At 38.6% G+C, this 17,522-nt stretch overlaps 1 long non-coding RNA gene across 1 annotated transcript; it reads right to left on the bottom strand.

Annotated features, from left to right (window-relative positions):
* Positions 1-5,946: 5,946 nt before the first annotated feature.
* Positions 5,947-6,600, bottom strand: LOC142492059 (uncharacterized). Its single transcript, XR_012800703.1, has 2 exons — positions 6,347-6,600; positions 5,947-6,170 (listed from the first exon to the last, which is right to left on the bottom strand). It is a non-coding gene; the product is annotated as an uncharacterized LOC142492059 (long non-coding RNA).
* Between the last annotated feature and the right edge of the window lie 10,922 nt (positions 6,601-17,522).

Here is a 17,522-nt window from a genome sequence, read left to right as displayed (position 1 = left end):
AGATTAAGCACTCTACGAGGGTTTGTACAAGATAACCTGTGGGAGGCACAAAAGGCACAAGGAATAAAGTATAATAGAGGGGCCCTCATGAGGGAATTTCAGCTAGGGGATAGGGTTCTCCTTCTTCTTCTGACTGTGGAGTCGAAATTGTTAGAAAGTTACATCAAGTACAACCTATACTAAATTTACTTTATCCTATATCCGTATTTACAGTATTATAAACCCGAGGAAGGTAAACAAAAACCGCAGTGAAATATCATCCATTGATATCTCATAAGGGGAAAAATAAATTCCTTCCTGACTTCAAGAATTGGCGATCTGATTACTCCCTGGATCAACATCCTTCCCATGTTTACTTATTATGTATGTCCCTGTATACCTTTCCTTTCTAGAAAAATGTCCAACCTTTTTTTGAACAGATACAGTATATTGTATCTGCCATCACAGTCTCCATGGGTAATGAATTCCACATCCTTAAGGGATGACCACGTGTCCTTTGTATCTGCCCTTGGGATGAATAGTTCTTTTGAAAGCTTCTTGTACAGTTCCCGAATATATTTGTATATAGTTATCATATCCCCTCTTAGATGCCTCTTTTCTAATGTAAATAAATCTAATGTACATTAGCTAGCCTCTCCTCATAAATTAGATTATAAAGGGGCATAATTATGTTTACTTCCCTTCCATCCATTGCCGTTTAATGCAAGATAAGATCTTGTTTGCCTTTGCAGCTACTGCATGACTTTGGGCACTATTGCTAAACCTGCTGTCTACAAGCACTCCTAAATCCACCTCCATCAAGGATTCCCCTAATTTATCCCCATTTAATTTGTAAGTGGTTTGGTGGCTAGGAAGTGGCAAGGTCTTTTAGAAATAATTCAGAAGGTGTACGTGGTAGGTTATATAATGTTTCAGCCAGAGAAAAGAAACAGATTTACTATATGAATCTTTTGAAGCCTTGAAAATGTAAACAAACTGCATTACGACATTAGATTTAACTAATGGATATTGGCAGATTCCTCTGACAAGAGTAAAAAAAAAAAACACGTTTTACATGCTCTTTGGTCTGTTTCACTTTTGGACAATACATTTTGGCTTATACGGTGGCCCTGCTTCTTTCCAGAGCCTTATGGATCAGGTACTGTTATCCAATACCAACTATGTGGCGGCCTAAATTGATGACATAGTCATTTATTCCCCTGATTGGGAATTACACTTGGGCTATAGTATGATCTGTATTAGTGTCTCAGAGTCGAGCCTACATGCCAACCCGACAAAGTGCTCAATTAGCAAAGGGAAACTACGTATTTAGGGTATACACTGGGAAATGGGCAAATAACCAGTGTGTAGCAAGGTGCAAGCCTTGATGGGTTCTCTGGTGCCAACCACAAAGAAAAAGTAGGAGATTATTTTGCACTTGGCAAGCTATTATAGGAAGTTTGTTCCAAATTTCTCCTTGGTCCTGGCTCCACTCACCAATCTTTCAAATAAACAAGCATCCACTGGACAGCACAGTGTTAGGAGGCATTTCAGCGAGTCAAGGCCAGTTCTACAGAACCACAATTTTGGAAAACCCTTTATTCTACAAACTGATGCCTCAGAAGTTGGTTTAGGGGCTGTCTTGTTCCAGGAAATAAATGGAGAATACTTTCCAATACTCTACCTGAGTAGAAAACTGTTAAAAATGATCTGGCCTACTGTGTTATCAAGAAAGAGTGTCTGACCATAAAATGGGTGATTTTGACCCTTATGTACTATCTCCCTAGGGCCACCTTTACCCTGATAATGGATCATGCTCCCCTTAAATAGCTCCACTACATGATTGAGACAAACCCGAGAGCCATACGGTGGTACCTGACCCTTCGACCCTTCTCCTTTTGCATCCAACATAGGGCAGGGAAACTCCACCTTAACCCAGAGTTTTTGTCCCAAGAGGGGGAGGGTTACATTGACGAATGTAGGTAGGACCACACTCTAAGGGGGAGGTATGTAAGGGAGTGAACGAGTTAACGCCCTAACTCTGTCAGGATCAGAAGATTCCACCCTCCACAAAGTTGTCAGTGCACTTCTGATTAAAACCAGGGTTTGAAAGCAGTCAGGAACCTTCTGAGAGAGCTCTAAAAATCTGTGAGGGACAAATAGTGGTGGCTGGTTGTATTTCAAGTATTTGGATAAAGGTTGTGCATTTTTTAGACTGAGCCACCGATATTTGCAGTTGAAGGGAACTTGCGAATTTGAATGACAGTGACAAATTCGCTTATCTACTAATACAGTTTGCATATGCAATACAATACAGGTAGCGAGTCAATACTGTATATTTTAGTGTTGAATATGTTTGTGCTAACTGCTACTGAAGTTCCATAAGCAATGCAGCAAATTAAATGTTCTATTATGAGTAATGCATCATTTTCTGCATGCTAATCATCAGTCCCCAGCTACTTTGTGGGTCATGTGAATTATTTGAGTCAGTTTACTATGTCGGCTTCCCCTTTGTAAATGTACAATAATAAGGGAAGGCATATACCCTTAATCAACTTATTTAGTTGAATCTGTTGAAATATTGGTGTGGTACAGTATTACTATTTGCCTTCCTTAAAATAATGTTAAATGCCAAGTTAGATTGTTTAGCAGAGACTTCTACAAAAAAAATGCAGCTTTCCCCTACATATCCTGAATTTACCAGTAACAGAGATGCAAAGGTTCCTTTAAGATATAGGGAAAGTAGTTGGGCAGACAGGCCTAATATTAACCTGCTTATCACATTACTTACAGTACCAATGCAACAAGCAGGAAAAAAATATTGATGAATTATAATCAAACCTACATTTATCACTATATCTACAAAAAGAGTAAATAAATAACAAAGCTAAAGCAAAGCACGCATCAATTTGTCCTGGACCTGCATGTGCTCCTCTGTCTGAGTAGAATTTTATGGTATTACTTGCAAAGGCATAGAGTGGTTTATTTTCTTTGCTTGTGTGTAGTACAGGCATACCCCGGTTTAAGGACACTTACTTTAAGTACACTCATGAGTAAGGACGTAGTGCCCAATAGGCAAACGGCAGCTCACACATGCACCTGTCAGCACGTCCTGAACAGCAATACCGGCTCCTTACCTGTACCGAAGCTATGCGCAAGCGGGGAGACTATATAGAGCCTGTTACAAATGCGTTATTTACATCAGTTATGCACGTATATGACGATTGCAGTACAGTCCATGCATCGATAAGTGGAAAAAAGGTAGTACTTCACTTTAAGTACATTTTCGCTTTACATACATGCTCTGGACCCATTGCGTATGTTAATGCAGGGTATGCCTGTATTTAACTGAGCATTTTCACTGGTGTTCTGGTTTTGTTTGTAAAAGTTACAAGATTTTGTATTCGTGTTTTGGTTTTAAATCCAAAAAAAGAACGGAAAAGGCTAAAAAAATTATTGTTGGAACTTTTTTTTTTTTTTAAAGAGTTTGCAGTTTTCTTTCCAAAATGATTTAGAAAAGAGTCAAAGTAAAAAAAAATCAGTAAAAAAATTAATGTGGAGTTTTGGCTCTTATTTTGTTTTAAAATGTGTTACATTTTGAAACAATTTGACACAGAGGGCTCTATGCAGTAAGCGCCGAAAAAGTCCTCTCGCCAAGTGTTCCTTATCGGCATGATTCTGCCGATTTTCCCTCGCCGTATGCAATAAGTGCCAAATCCCTTCCGAATCAAGCCGAAAACATTTTTTCCCACTCTGCCAATGATTTTCCGATCACACACAGGTGTATCGGCGTGCATGGCGGGGTGGTGTTAGGTTCGCCAATGAAACTTCTTGCTGAATCTGCCGAAGCAAGCATGTTTTTGATTGAGCGGCCCATTTAAAGGCAGCATGTATTTTTATTCATTCTCTGTGTTGTTGGGAGAGAGAGAGAGAGAGAGAGAGAGAGAGAGACACAGAGCTGGGCGATTTACATATTTCATATTGACTGAGAGAGTTGTTGTGTATTGTGAGAGGTTTGTCCTGTGTTGTTTTGTTAACATCTTTGTCTTGTTTTCAGTTTGTAAGTGTTCAGTGCGATAGTGTTTAAATTTAGTTTCTGTTCTTTGTGAGTGCTATAGGTATGGCCGAAAGGCATGGGAAGAGTGATGCTGGTGTGAGTGGTACTGGTAGTCATGTGAGTACACGTCTGAGTGAACATAGGATTCAGGTAGTGCTATTGCTGTGAGTGCGAGTGGTGTTGCTGGGAGTGCAAGTGGTGTTGCTGTGAGTGCGAGTGCTGCTGGTGGCTCTGTTGCTGGTGCTGCTGGGGTGTCTGTTGCTGGTCCTGATGGGGTGTCTGTTGCTGGTGCTGGTGGGGTGTCTGTTGCTGGTGCTGGTGGGGTGTCTGTTGCTGGTGCTGGTGGTGTGTCTGCTGCTGGTGCTGCTGGGGTGTCTGGTGGTGGTGCTGCTTCGGTGTCCGGTGGTGGGGTGGTTGGTGGTGGGCCGATTTTGGAGTCTATATATTAGTGATAATCTATGTTAAAACTATAAACAGGCCATTACTGCCTAATCAAGTCTTGCATGGAATATTGTGCATTCAAAGGCGAACATAAATAATTTGCACAAACAAATTTCGTTATGTTTTATTAAAGCTCTTTTTTCGCTTCGTGTAGTATAATGTGAGCATAAATAGGAACATGTACCATATGGTATATAATTGTGTTTATATGTAGCTTGCTTCATATTTTTATTTCACTCATGTACCGGTGTGTGAAACCAGCTGCAATTAATATGTAATCATAGCATAGAGGTGAACAGAGGGGGTGGGGTCGGGCACAGAGCCAGATCACAGGGTCATGGTAGGGTCAAGTCTTGTGGGACGGCTTACAGGTGGTAGAAACAAATAAAAGGTCAGGGTGGTGTCACGTCTTGGGGGAGGGACTACAGTTGTTAGAAGCTGAGAAGGTGAACAGAAGTTCATCACATTCATTTGAAATGGTAATTATCTGAATACTTTCACCCACCAGTCCACTATATATGAAAACATACGTTAGTCATTCGTTCACTCATATCTTCTTTTAACCTTATAGATACGCCACCTTATCACACCAGTACCATCTGTGAGCGACACACTGCATGTGTTGCTGAGTGTCAGCCACATTGAGCGCTATACCTGCTTCTTTTAAATGTTCGGACAGATCTCTAAACACATTCATTCACATTTCCACAATTAGGAGCTGAATTCTAAGCAGAGTCAACTTTGCTTTCATGGTAGTGATGTACATTATTATAGTTAGATTACTACACAACATATGCAGTGTATGTACAACAGAACACTTAATTTTACAACGCATTCCTGCATGAACATTGTATGTTGTATGGTGTTTAAAATAAATGTGCCGATTAGGTTCACATGTACATTTATGCTAAGATGAATAATATACAGATTGGCCGAACCATATCATTGTAATTTCGTTATGTGATGCTGATATTTAGCCATAACTACTCCCACTACAGATACTTCATGTTAATTATGTACACATGACAATTAAATTATGATGTTATTCTTCTATATAGTTGCTCCTGCAGCTCCTGTGTCACCTGACACTGAACATGTCTCATCACCTGTCTCATCAAGGTCATCATCAAGAATGGAAGGTGAGTGTATGAGGTGCAGCACATCTAATGTGTACATTTGAAGATGCAAAATAAATGCCTTTCACATGTAATGAACTTCACATCAGTTATTGTCACAGAAGATGTAGTGTTTCCTGACAACATGTATTGTGTGTGTTTTAAAGTACCAGCTAGGAGTTGTGATGTTACAACAAACTTTAATTCATTCTTCTTTCACACTGAGTCGAAACATCATTGTTACTTCAAGCATCATCTTTTAATTAGACACAAATAAAAAATTATGGAAACATGTTATTTGTTACACTATGAGAACAACTATCATTATAGTGAAAACAAAGTGAAAGTTCCATGGCAGTTCATAATGTCTTTCTTTATTTGTAGAACCAGATGTTGCCGCTCAAGGACAAATTCACTCAAGTGACCATGAAGATGTTGACACTCCTGGATTAACCCAGCATTCAAGTCCTCCTGCTCGTGACACCTACTCAGCTATTGCAGCTTCTGAAGAACGAATCTTGGGTGAAGAAAATCGTCGCCATTCAGAAATGATGTCAGTGCTTGAAAGGATGATGTCACTGCATGAAAGGATGCATGAAAGGTCAATATCAGAAATGTCACAAATTAAAAAAGTCATGATCCAAGTTCCTAAAGAAATCCAAAATGTAAACAGGACATTACAAGCACTAGTTCTGAATGTAAGCTAAGCAAATTAGTTTCGGAGTACAGCAAGAGAACAACAATTCCACTTTACCCCATCAGAGGATGGATCTTTACATGCTGCTACTTTTTCTCCTGAGTCATCAGTTCTTCATTCCCCAGTTCTGGATGATACCGGTACAGCAGGTGCAAGTTCTGTGCAGGTCCCTGTCAACATCCAACCGCTTACATCTGTTCAAAATATGGAACCGACACCTACAAATGAGACACGCAAAAGAAAGTTAGGGCAACAATTACTAATAACCAGCTTTTGGAAAAAGATTAAAACACAAAAACAAGAAAGTGCTCCACCATCACTCTTGCAATGTTTATCAACTGTTTCACAACTGCCACAGCCCACACCCATTGCCCCTGAACTGCCACAGCCCACACTTAGTGTCCCTGAAGTGCAACAGCCCACACTTAGTGCCACTGAAGTGCCACAGCCCACACCCAGTGCTACTGAACTGCCACTGCCCACACCCAGAGCCCCTGAAGTGCAACAGCCCACACTTAGTGCCACTGAAGGGCCACTGCCCACACCCAGTGTCACAGAACTGCCACTGCCCACACCCAGTGCCCCTGAAGTGCAACAGCCCACACTTAGTGCCACTGAAGTTCCACAACCCACACCCAGTGCCACAGATTTGCCACAGGCCAGTATAAGTGGTACAGTTAAGGCCAGAGTACTTGGCAGAGGGAAAAGGCAAACACAACAGCCAACAAGCAGGTCTGTGACTCGCTCTCAAAAGGGTAAACAAAAATAAATAATCACATTTACTAAATTTTTTGGTGTACTGGTGTTGTTTACTGCAGACTATTTCATGCATAGTGTATGTATGATCATGTACAGATGCTTGATAACATTCAAGTATGTCCTTGTACACATGAATGTTTATAAATGCTCACTGACTGAATGAAGGCATATTTTATAACATATGAATAATCTATTAATCATCAGTTGATTCATGGTACAACATTATTACACACTTGGCATGTTAATGGAAGATGACATTCACTTAGCTCTTGTTCAAGATGAGATGTATGTGGGTTATTTTGGTATTGTAGATAGTCATTTCATGCTAATATTATTGAGATACAACTTTAAGTAAGTACCCATATAACAGCATACATTTTAATGTTATGTTTTCTGGTGTCTTAACTCTGTAAGACATTACTTACCTTAATCTTCTTTCATAGTTCATAATGTTTGCATGTGATCATGTATGATTTTTGGTTACAATAACAGATCTGTAAACCTGTATGAATATACACACAGTGTGTGTGTGTGTGTGTGTGTGTGTGTGTGTGTGTGTGTGTGTGTGTGTGTGTGTGTGTGTGTGTGTGTGTGTGTGTGTGTGTGTGTGTGTGTGTGTGTGTGTGTGTGTGTGTGTGTGTGTGTGTGTGTGTGTGTGTATATTAACTGATAAATAGAGATATATATATATATCTGCCACTGTTGTCAGCAAACAGGCCTTGTGATAATGAGATATAAATGTTAGGACACTTGCTAAAATGATGGTATCAGTATGAGGGAGCCCCTAATTCACTCAGCTGTATTTAACTTTGAATATGATTACAACATGGCCTGCTTACACACATAAATGCCTTTAGTTTAGCACTCTATATATAATATATATATAATCAGAATGAACAGTACAGGCCTTGATGGCTGCAAAGAGGCCTTGTTTGCTGTTAAATACAACTTCTACACAACTGACTCAATTAGGCCCTCAAACATACTCACCCAGTAATGTTATAAACTGTAATGAACTGTTAAGATAATTACAACAAGGCCTGTTTGCACACAACAAGGCCTTCAATGTAGCAAGATCTATATATATATATATATATAGCAACTGTAAATATTTCTGTATGTTCATTTGCATGTCTTATATATACACACACACACACACACACACACACACACACACACACACACACACACACACACACACACACACACACACACACACACACACACACACACACACACACACACACACACACACACACACACACACACACACACATTTATATACATACTTTATATATACACACACAATATATAGTTAAATATATATATATAAAAATATATATCAACATATATATTTATCTAATTATATATATATATATTTATTTACATGAAGGTCAGTCAGCACACTGCAGTAGAAAAGGTTATAATAGCAGATGCTAGTCCCATAGAAAATAAGTATGATACGAACCAATCCAAAGACCAGTAAAGAGACAGCACACCGCACGGGGTTAATCCAAAAATCTATATTTACAATATGAAATACACGTAAGCCAACGCTTCCTGAGGAAGGTCTCTCTGTGGGACCGAAACGTTGGCTTACGTGTATTTCATATTGTGAATATAGATTTTTGGATTAACCCCGTGCGGTGTGCTGTCTCTTTACTGGTCTTTGGATTGGTTCGTATCATATATATTTATTTATATATATCTATATCTATGTATATATCAAGAGAGACAAACAGAGAGAGTCAAAGAGAGAGAGAGAAACAGAGAGAGAAAGAGAGAGAGAAACAGAGAGAGAAACAGAGAGAGAGAAAAACAGAAAAAGAGACAAAGAGAGATATGTGTGTGTATGGTTAATTTTAGCTAAGTGTAAGTAGAAATCTGTTCATCATAGCACTGTAGATGATTTCACACACATTGTTATTGTAATTAAAAGAGAAAACTTGTTTTGCACATTTTGATTGCCTAAGCCGAAAGTAAAGTTTCGATTCCTGTGAAAAGAGGGTATCTTAGACAAAGAATTTCAGCCAATTATTGTAACAAATTGCTTGTGGGAGAAAACCTAGGCGTATAACTGTTAGGTTGTATTATAACCTTGGAACAAACCGCGAAGATAACATGTAACTATTCACACATTCAGCAGACATCCATATGCGTTCAACTTAGACACTGTACACTTGAAGAGAGAAGAAATGGCAGAAGCTTCCACATTGCACAGACATCCACGTAAATCATACACATTTTTGATTTATGAAGCAATCGAGTCAACGCCAGAGAAAAGGGGAACCGTGGGGGAAATCTATTACTTGATCCAAAAGAAATATCCATACTACCAAGAACCTGACAAACAACGAAATTTTAAAACTTCTGTACGATTCATTTTATCCGGAAATGAATGTTTTGAGCGTGTCCATGATCGGCAAGATCAACGATATGGATGCTGGCATGTTGCGCCATCATTTAAACTTACCATGGAACATGGAACATATCTTCTGTTAAATAGCATATTTTTGCCTAATACCAGTTACATTGAAGCCGCACAGACTGTCGCGTCTGCTGATATACCTGCACCCTCCATTCATCAAGACCAGATGCAAGATAGACATAACTACTATGATATGTATCAAAACTTATATGGCCAATTCCAATGTGGATGTGAAAACAACCAACAACTGTACGTACCTCTAGATGTCTTGTTTGAAGAAGCCACTGCAGATCCATATGACGGCCTCACGGAGATGTGTCTGATTCCGGATTCAACAGTTGCCTCAACCATGGATGATACTGTTGTGCCTTCCTGGAGTGCGTTGTTGCAGCCAAATCAGTTTTGACTTCTACAAGAATGATAAATACAAATTTCGTTATGCCTTTACTCAAATTATATATGTGTACATTAATAATATACACCATTTGTTAGCCAAATGAGTGGATACAGCTTAACATTGCAGACAGCCTTACATGTAGCGTGCACAAAGACATTATTTCCTATAACAATATACTACATGATGAACCATTACTACACATTGGTGACGGAGTCCTAAATCATAGATTATTATCGTTTTTAAAGTATCATTTCAACATGTTGCACTAACTGTAACACACACACACACCTCATTGTTTAGCATTCAACATATAAAAACAAAGTGTCGCCCACATATGACGTGGGAACGTGGTCATGTCCCAAGGCGTCCTTAAAAAGGTTACCGATGCAAGCCCCACCCCCAACCGACGTGCGCGCTTGAAACAGTATTGGCTGTGCCGTAGCTTATTGTTACGGTCAGTGCAGTGTGTCATGCGCGCGCGTTGGTGGGGCGGTGCGTGAACAGCGCTGGAGGCCAATGTTCATTCAGTGGTAGGGGTGTTTGCGTGCATTTCACGGTGCCTTAACATGACGTCACACTTATTTTGTTCGCTCATTGGCTGATCGTCCGTTTTGGCCGTGGGCACACGTCCGTTTACAAAGTTTAGATATGTACGTGTGTAGAAGTGAATTTGTTTCGCTTCCATATCATAACTTTCAGCCATGATATGCGTACTGGTAGCAGCACCATGGAGGGACATGTATTGAACGCACAGCATACACATCGTTTTGCGCATGCGCTAAGATTTAGTCCACACATTCGTGACGTGCGCGCGCAACAGACATTGTGCGTGCACATTATTATGTATACAGGCACCGGAACAAACATATCAGTAGTAATGCCAGCAACGCCATTTGAAAAATGAGATAGTTCTGTATCTGTAGTTTTATCCTTGCAGTTTAAACATATACGTAACTTATGCGTGAATAGCCACAATCATTTAGAGATGTGTTAAGCGTTGTCATGCTGAAACATAGATAAATGTGGCATCTTTGAACATAATGTGTTTGCTGCATTTCACAGATGTCGAGGATGAATACATGGGACCAATGTATGATTTCAGATGGGCCAATCATTATATTAGATGATTGTGACGACTAGCGAACAACTATTATAATAAATATGTAACAATGCTTTCAATGATTGGTGCGCAGATTAACAATCACTACATAATGTTATCCTATTGTGCAAATATTTACTATTCACTTAATTATCATAATGATGTTGGTAAGCACTGAAGTTAGAGCTTATATTGATATTTTTTTCTTTTCTACTAACATTATATGTATTGCCATGTGATATATGCAACCAACATTATCACTCAGCAAACACATTAATCTACTATATATTATAATCTCACATGTGACTTGTCAAAGAATGTAAATGCTATTGTATAGTGGTTAAAGTGAAATAAGGCGCAAACAAATAAAAAGTGAACACTAATAATCCTCCCCATGCTCCCCGTGGATTTTGTGTGTTTTTCAAAGAATGTAAATGCTACATAACAACTCGTAGACATTGTATCTGAACATACACAATAACAATAGAGAGGTGATAAAAACTTTTTAGTCGTGTGAATGTTATATTATCACCTAAGTTGTAGTGGTAACCTAACATGCATGAGCTAATGAATGTTAGGTACAGATCATTAAACCATGAACATTTGTGTGTACATTTAATTCACATGAGTAACTATAGTATAGTGTTATTAGTAAACGTTCAACACATACATAGCTAAGTGACACCAATGATAAAAGCAACATTATTATGTTGGTTTATATTATTTCTGATAGAAATACATGCATCACACAAAAACTAAAACACACACACACTATGTTGCTGAAATGTGTGCGTATGCAAAAGTCTACTTCATTTATGTTCATATGTTGACAGTAGTTATAAAGGATCATGATCATTATGAATAACTAACGTGAATGAAATAAAAATTTTATTAACTACATTGTCATTGTGTTGAATGATTTAGGAAAAGTTGAGAATCCAAAGAACTATACTTTGGAATGGTTTTAACATTTTGACAAATGTTAGATGAACGTCAAATCAACACACATCTTTCACGTATACATACACATGTGACAATGTAGTAATCAACATGAAGATGAAGTGAGAGAAGAAATAATCACATACATTGCAATGTTAATGATGTTTAACACATTTGGTCTTTTCATACAAACATGCATTGAGTGTTAACATCGCTCATGTGCATGAATGGATGTTGTTACGTTGCCAAAATTACATGTTATGTAATGTACGTAATGATTTGAAAACACATTGCACAATAACCACCAAGTGTAGATAAACACACGGACACAATACAGAAACTACATATTTCAATTGTCACATCTTTTTCATTACGTTCTCTTTCTACATCCTGTAACTATACCTGTATCGAGGTTTGCACATCTTATGACAGATGTGAATTCAAATACATGCCATGAGCAGTCCTTGGAGTGATATACCTTGAAAAAGAAAACATGAATGAATATAAATCATTGTCATGATATGTTCATTAAGGTAAGCAACAGACAGAAGTGACAATTTTGTATGTGATATGAAACAAAATCTAGAATACGTCAAATATGATCTTAAATAAACAATAGTCTACACATCATTGTGACACACATGTCACACTCCAAAAGGAAAATTGTATGTAACCATACTGCACTAGCTATTGGCTATCGACATAGTAGGTTTATTGTGTATGCATAACCAAAAAGAGCATGTACAGAAAATATAGATTTAGTACACATTATTTCCTCACGTACACACAACACCTTTTAGTGGTAAGAAGTATAATACAACCTGTTGATGAATGACATACCGGTGCCACATTCAATTGTCCACACAGCAGAGAAGGGAAAGGTGTGAGAACCATATTCATCTGTTTCCTAAGTGAATGGTATTTGGACACATGTATTTATCATTACAATGAATAAATACATCTATGTAGTACTATGAACATATATGTATTTGCTTACATGAAAAATATGTGTTTATGACATTCCGACGTGTCTCAGTGTCAGCTGGTAAATTTATGGGATGCTCCTCCTCCAAGCCCTGATGTATGTCGGTTTCTAAATTATTGCGGAGTGCCAGATTGTGCAAAATGCAACATGCAATTATAATATCTGAAACTTTAGCAGGCTTATATTGAAGTGCCCCACCAGTTCTATCTAAACACCTGAATTGTGTCTTCAGAAGCCCAAATGTCCTCTCTATGACAGATCGTGTAGATATATGTGCCACGTTATACCTCTCCTCTGCTTCACATTGAGGGTTTGCCACCAGGGTCAACAGCCATGGCCTAATTCCGTATCCTGAGTCACCTATAATCCATCGTGCACAAAAATGATACAATTTGTGTTATAAATTATTACATTCAACAGTTCATAGAAAAAATAGAGTTGTTTCTTAACACATCATAATATGTACTCACCCACCAGCCAACCAGGTCCAAAATAGCCTTCTTCCAAAGCATGGAAGACTGATGAGTTTCTCAGGATAGAGGAACCGTGACTGGAACCAGGGAATTTGGCTACCACATGCATAATCTTCATCGTGGCATCGCATACCACCTGTACATTCAGGGAATGGTAGTGCTTATGGTTGCGGTAAGCATGCTCACTCTGACTAGGCGGGATCAAAGCAACATGGGTGCAATCTATTGCACCCATCACACATGGTATCCCGGCTATGGCATAAAAGCCATTCCTCACTTCCAGCCACTCTGTGTGCTCTGTAGGAAAATGAATATAATTCCTAGCGCGTCTATTCAGTGCACATAGAAACTGGGTAAAGGCCCTCGAGAATGTAGATTGCGATACCCCGCCCACTATGCCCACAGTTGTCTGGAATGACGCGGAGGCAAGATATTGTAATGAGCACAGCATTTTAACAAGCCCAGGGACTGCACGACCTCTGGCTGTCACAAAATCTACATCTCCCCGTATCTCTTCATAAAAATCTAAGATTGCTGCTGAACTCAAACGATAGCGACTTATAATCTCCTCCTCACTCATCCCATCTAACATGGTTCTCTCCCTGTACAAACGAGGACGAGGCACAACTTCTCTCCTCTCTCTTCTCCTCTCATCTCCTTGCCCTCTCCCTCGCCCTCTCCCTCTCCTCTCTGCATCCCTGTCCCTGTCCCTGTCTCTGTCCCTTCCTTGGCCTGTGACATCCTGATTCTCAGGGTTAGATGTATCACTTGACTTTATTCTGTAGTTTGTTCAGAATTGCATGAATGTAAGGTAATTCTAATTATTGTTTAAATTGTAATGTCTCACACAATTCACCCCCCTGCTATTACTTGATTTTAATCAATCAATGCATTCTTTACATTGATTTAATTTCATACATATTTTAATTTGTTTTATTACCTTAGCAGGTAGAGGTTAATAGAATACCATTTGGTAAATAGTATTGTCACCTCACCTCCCTGTAAGGTTTATTGTGGTTGTTGCAATTAGTGACATAAACATCTGATGTAACAAATTGTTTCTTCACTGGCAATGTATTTGCCATTTTCTGCTTTGACTTCTGGTAGGAGCTCATTACGGGTGTGGTTACACTCACCAGGTGAGCAAACTCCCTATGTCCATCATGGGAGTTACTGCTAGCACCGTGAGTGTGATGTCACTTCCGGGTGGGCTTGTATTTCAGTCGACACAGCAGCAGGTAATGTTCACTCTTTGAGAAAGGCCCTTTGTGGCTGAAACGCGTTAGAGTTGCGGGGGGTGCTTCCCTCTCTCTCTTTTTAAATACCCATGGCATAATAAAGATTTTTTATAGCACAGTCCAGCCTAGTTCATTTGCTGCGCGGCCGTGACCGCTGTCTTTTCTCCCCAGTGAGGATACTTTGCCTGCAATTTCCAGTACACAGCTTGGAGCACGCCACAGACCGGACGGACTTTAAAGATTCCAGTGAGTTATTGATTTTCATTTGTTACTTCATTGCGGAGATCCCCAGGTGTTGTGGCTCATATTGTGCGAGACTCAAGGGGTCTGGGTGGGTCCACGGACTTCCCCCAGACATCCCCAGACAGTCACTGCCAGACCACAGCCCAAATAGGGGTTATTAATCTCTCTCACTCTGCCCCTCTGGACACAGCAGTATTTTTATTAACTTAGTGGTTTAAAGCCCTGCAGCACTGGCTTATTGAGCGGTGAATGTCCCTCAATGTTCTCTTTAAATAGTCCCAATAGCAATGAATGGGTACTCTACTATGCACCCCCTCTACCCTCAATGAACCCCCCCTTAACTTATACAGTACAATAAAGAGCAAAATCACTATTATCCAGATCAGCGGTCGCGGCCACGCAGCAAATAACAAGGCTAGACTGTGCTATAAAAAATCTTTATTATGCCATGGGTATTTAAAAAGAGAGAGAGGGAAGCACCCCCCACAACTCTAACGCATTTCAGCCACAAAGGGCCTTTCTCAAAGAGTGAACATTACCTGCTGCTGTGTCGACTCAAATACAAGCCCACCCGGACGTGACATCCCACTCACAGTGCTAGCAGTAACTCCCATGATGGACAAAGGGAGTTTGCTCACCTGGTGAGTGTAACCACACCCGTAATGAGCGCCTACCAGAAGTCAAAGCAGAAAATGGCAAATACATTGCCAGTGAAGAAACAATTTGTTACATCAGATGTTTATGTCACTAATTGCAACAACCACAATAAACCTTACAGGGAGGTGAGGTGACAATACTATTTACCAAATGGTATTCTATTAACCTCTACCTGCTAAGGTAATAAAACAAATTAAAATATGTATGAAATTAAATCAATGAAAAGGATGCATTGATTGATTAAAATCAAGTAATAGCAGGGGGGTGAATTGTGTGAGACATTACAATTTAAACAATAATTAGAATTACCTTACATTCATACAATTCTGAACAAACTACAGAATAAAGTCAAGTGATACATCTAACCCAAATGTTATTTAGGACACAATGTATATACACTTATAACAATTTTGGTTGCTTTGTTGCCAATCATATGAATATTAAGGAACTTAAAGTATGATTTTACTGACAGTTTTTTCAGATCATCACAACGTTCAATGAGGTCAATCCAAGGAAATAATAAGATGAAAACAGACAATGAAAATAATAACAATAAATACACAATAATATCCAACAAATGTTGAACAGTGAAAATGCAAACAACAAGATGAATTGTTTCCTAACATTATTACCCAGTATTTGTAAACAAAAACTTATCTTCATCTAATTATCAATCAGTGGTTTACTATTCAAAGTATGAAAAACGAAAACCACAGAAAAGCTTATTAAGATTTTGTCTAGCTAGTCATATGATCTTAATGAATAAAGACCTAGGTATTAATAATACATGGTAGATTTCAAATTGATCAATAATCATCTCTTTTTAAAAAATGATCAATAATCAATTATTTATATATATGTGTTTATAAGTTGATTTGATTTACAAAGATATTATAACAGAACGAGAACAAAAGGAGCAGCAACTGATTTTAACGGAACAGGGGTTGCCAGGGAGGAGAGAAAAAAACACTTAAAGAAAGTGTTTTATCTCCCAGTCTATATTAATTCCTTTTGGTGACATGGTGTCCATAGTGAATATCCAGAACATCTCCTTTTGATTAAGGATGTTCTGTCGGTCACCTTGTCTGACAGGGGGTGGGATACTGTCTATCCCACTGACTGTTAACAAATCCAGTTTGCCCAATGGGCATTCTAAAAAATGTTTTCGTTTTTCATACTTTGAATAGTAAACCACTGATTGATAATTAGATGAAGATAAGTTTTTGTTTATGATCGGTATGTTCAAACAAATACTGGGTAATAATGTTAGGAAACAATTCATCTTGTTGTTTGCATTTTCACTGTGCAACATTTGTTGGATATTATTGTGTATTTATTGTTATTATTTTCATTGTCTGTTTTCATCTTATTATTTCCTTGGATTGACCTCATTGACCGTTATGATGATCTGAAAAAACTGTCAGTAAAATCATACTTTAAGTTCCTTAATATTCATATGATTGGCAACAAAGCAACCAAAATTGTTATAAGTGTATATACATTGTGTCCTAAATAACATTTGGGTTAGATGTATCACTTGACTTTATTCTGTAGTTTGTTCAGAATTGCATGAATGTAAGGTAATTCTAATTATTGTTTAAATTGTAATGTCTCACACAATTCACCCCCCTGCTATTACTTGATTTTAATCAATCAATGCATTCTTTGCATTGATTTAATTTCATACATATTTTGATTTGTTTTATTACCTTAGCAGGTAGAGGTTAATAGAATACCATTTGGTAAATAGTATTGTCACCTCACCTCCCTGTAAGGTTTATTGTGGTTGTTGCAATTAGTGACATAAACATCTGATGTAACAAATTGTTTCTTCACTGGCAATGTATTTGCCATTTTCTGCTTTGACTTCTGGTAGGAGCTCATTACGGGTGTGGTTACACTCACCAGGTTAGCAAACTCCCTATGTCCATCATGGGAGTTACTGCTAGCACCGTGAGTGTGATGTCACTTCCGGGTGGGCTTGTATTTCAGTCGACACAGCAGCAGGTAATGTT

This window comes from Ascaphus truei, chromosome 4 (assembly GCF_040206685.1).
Source record: "Ascaphus truei isolate aAscTru1 chromosome 4, aAscTru1.hap1, whole genome shotgun sequence".
Classification (NCBI taxonomy): Eukaryota; Metazoa; Chordata; class Amphibia; order Anura; family Ascaphidae; genus Ascaphus; species Ascaphus truei.
Note: the sequence above shows the minus strand (reverse complement) of the source record. Positions and strands in the feature narration are given on the sequence as shown.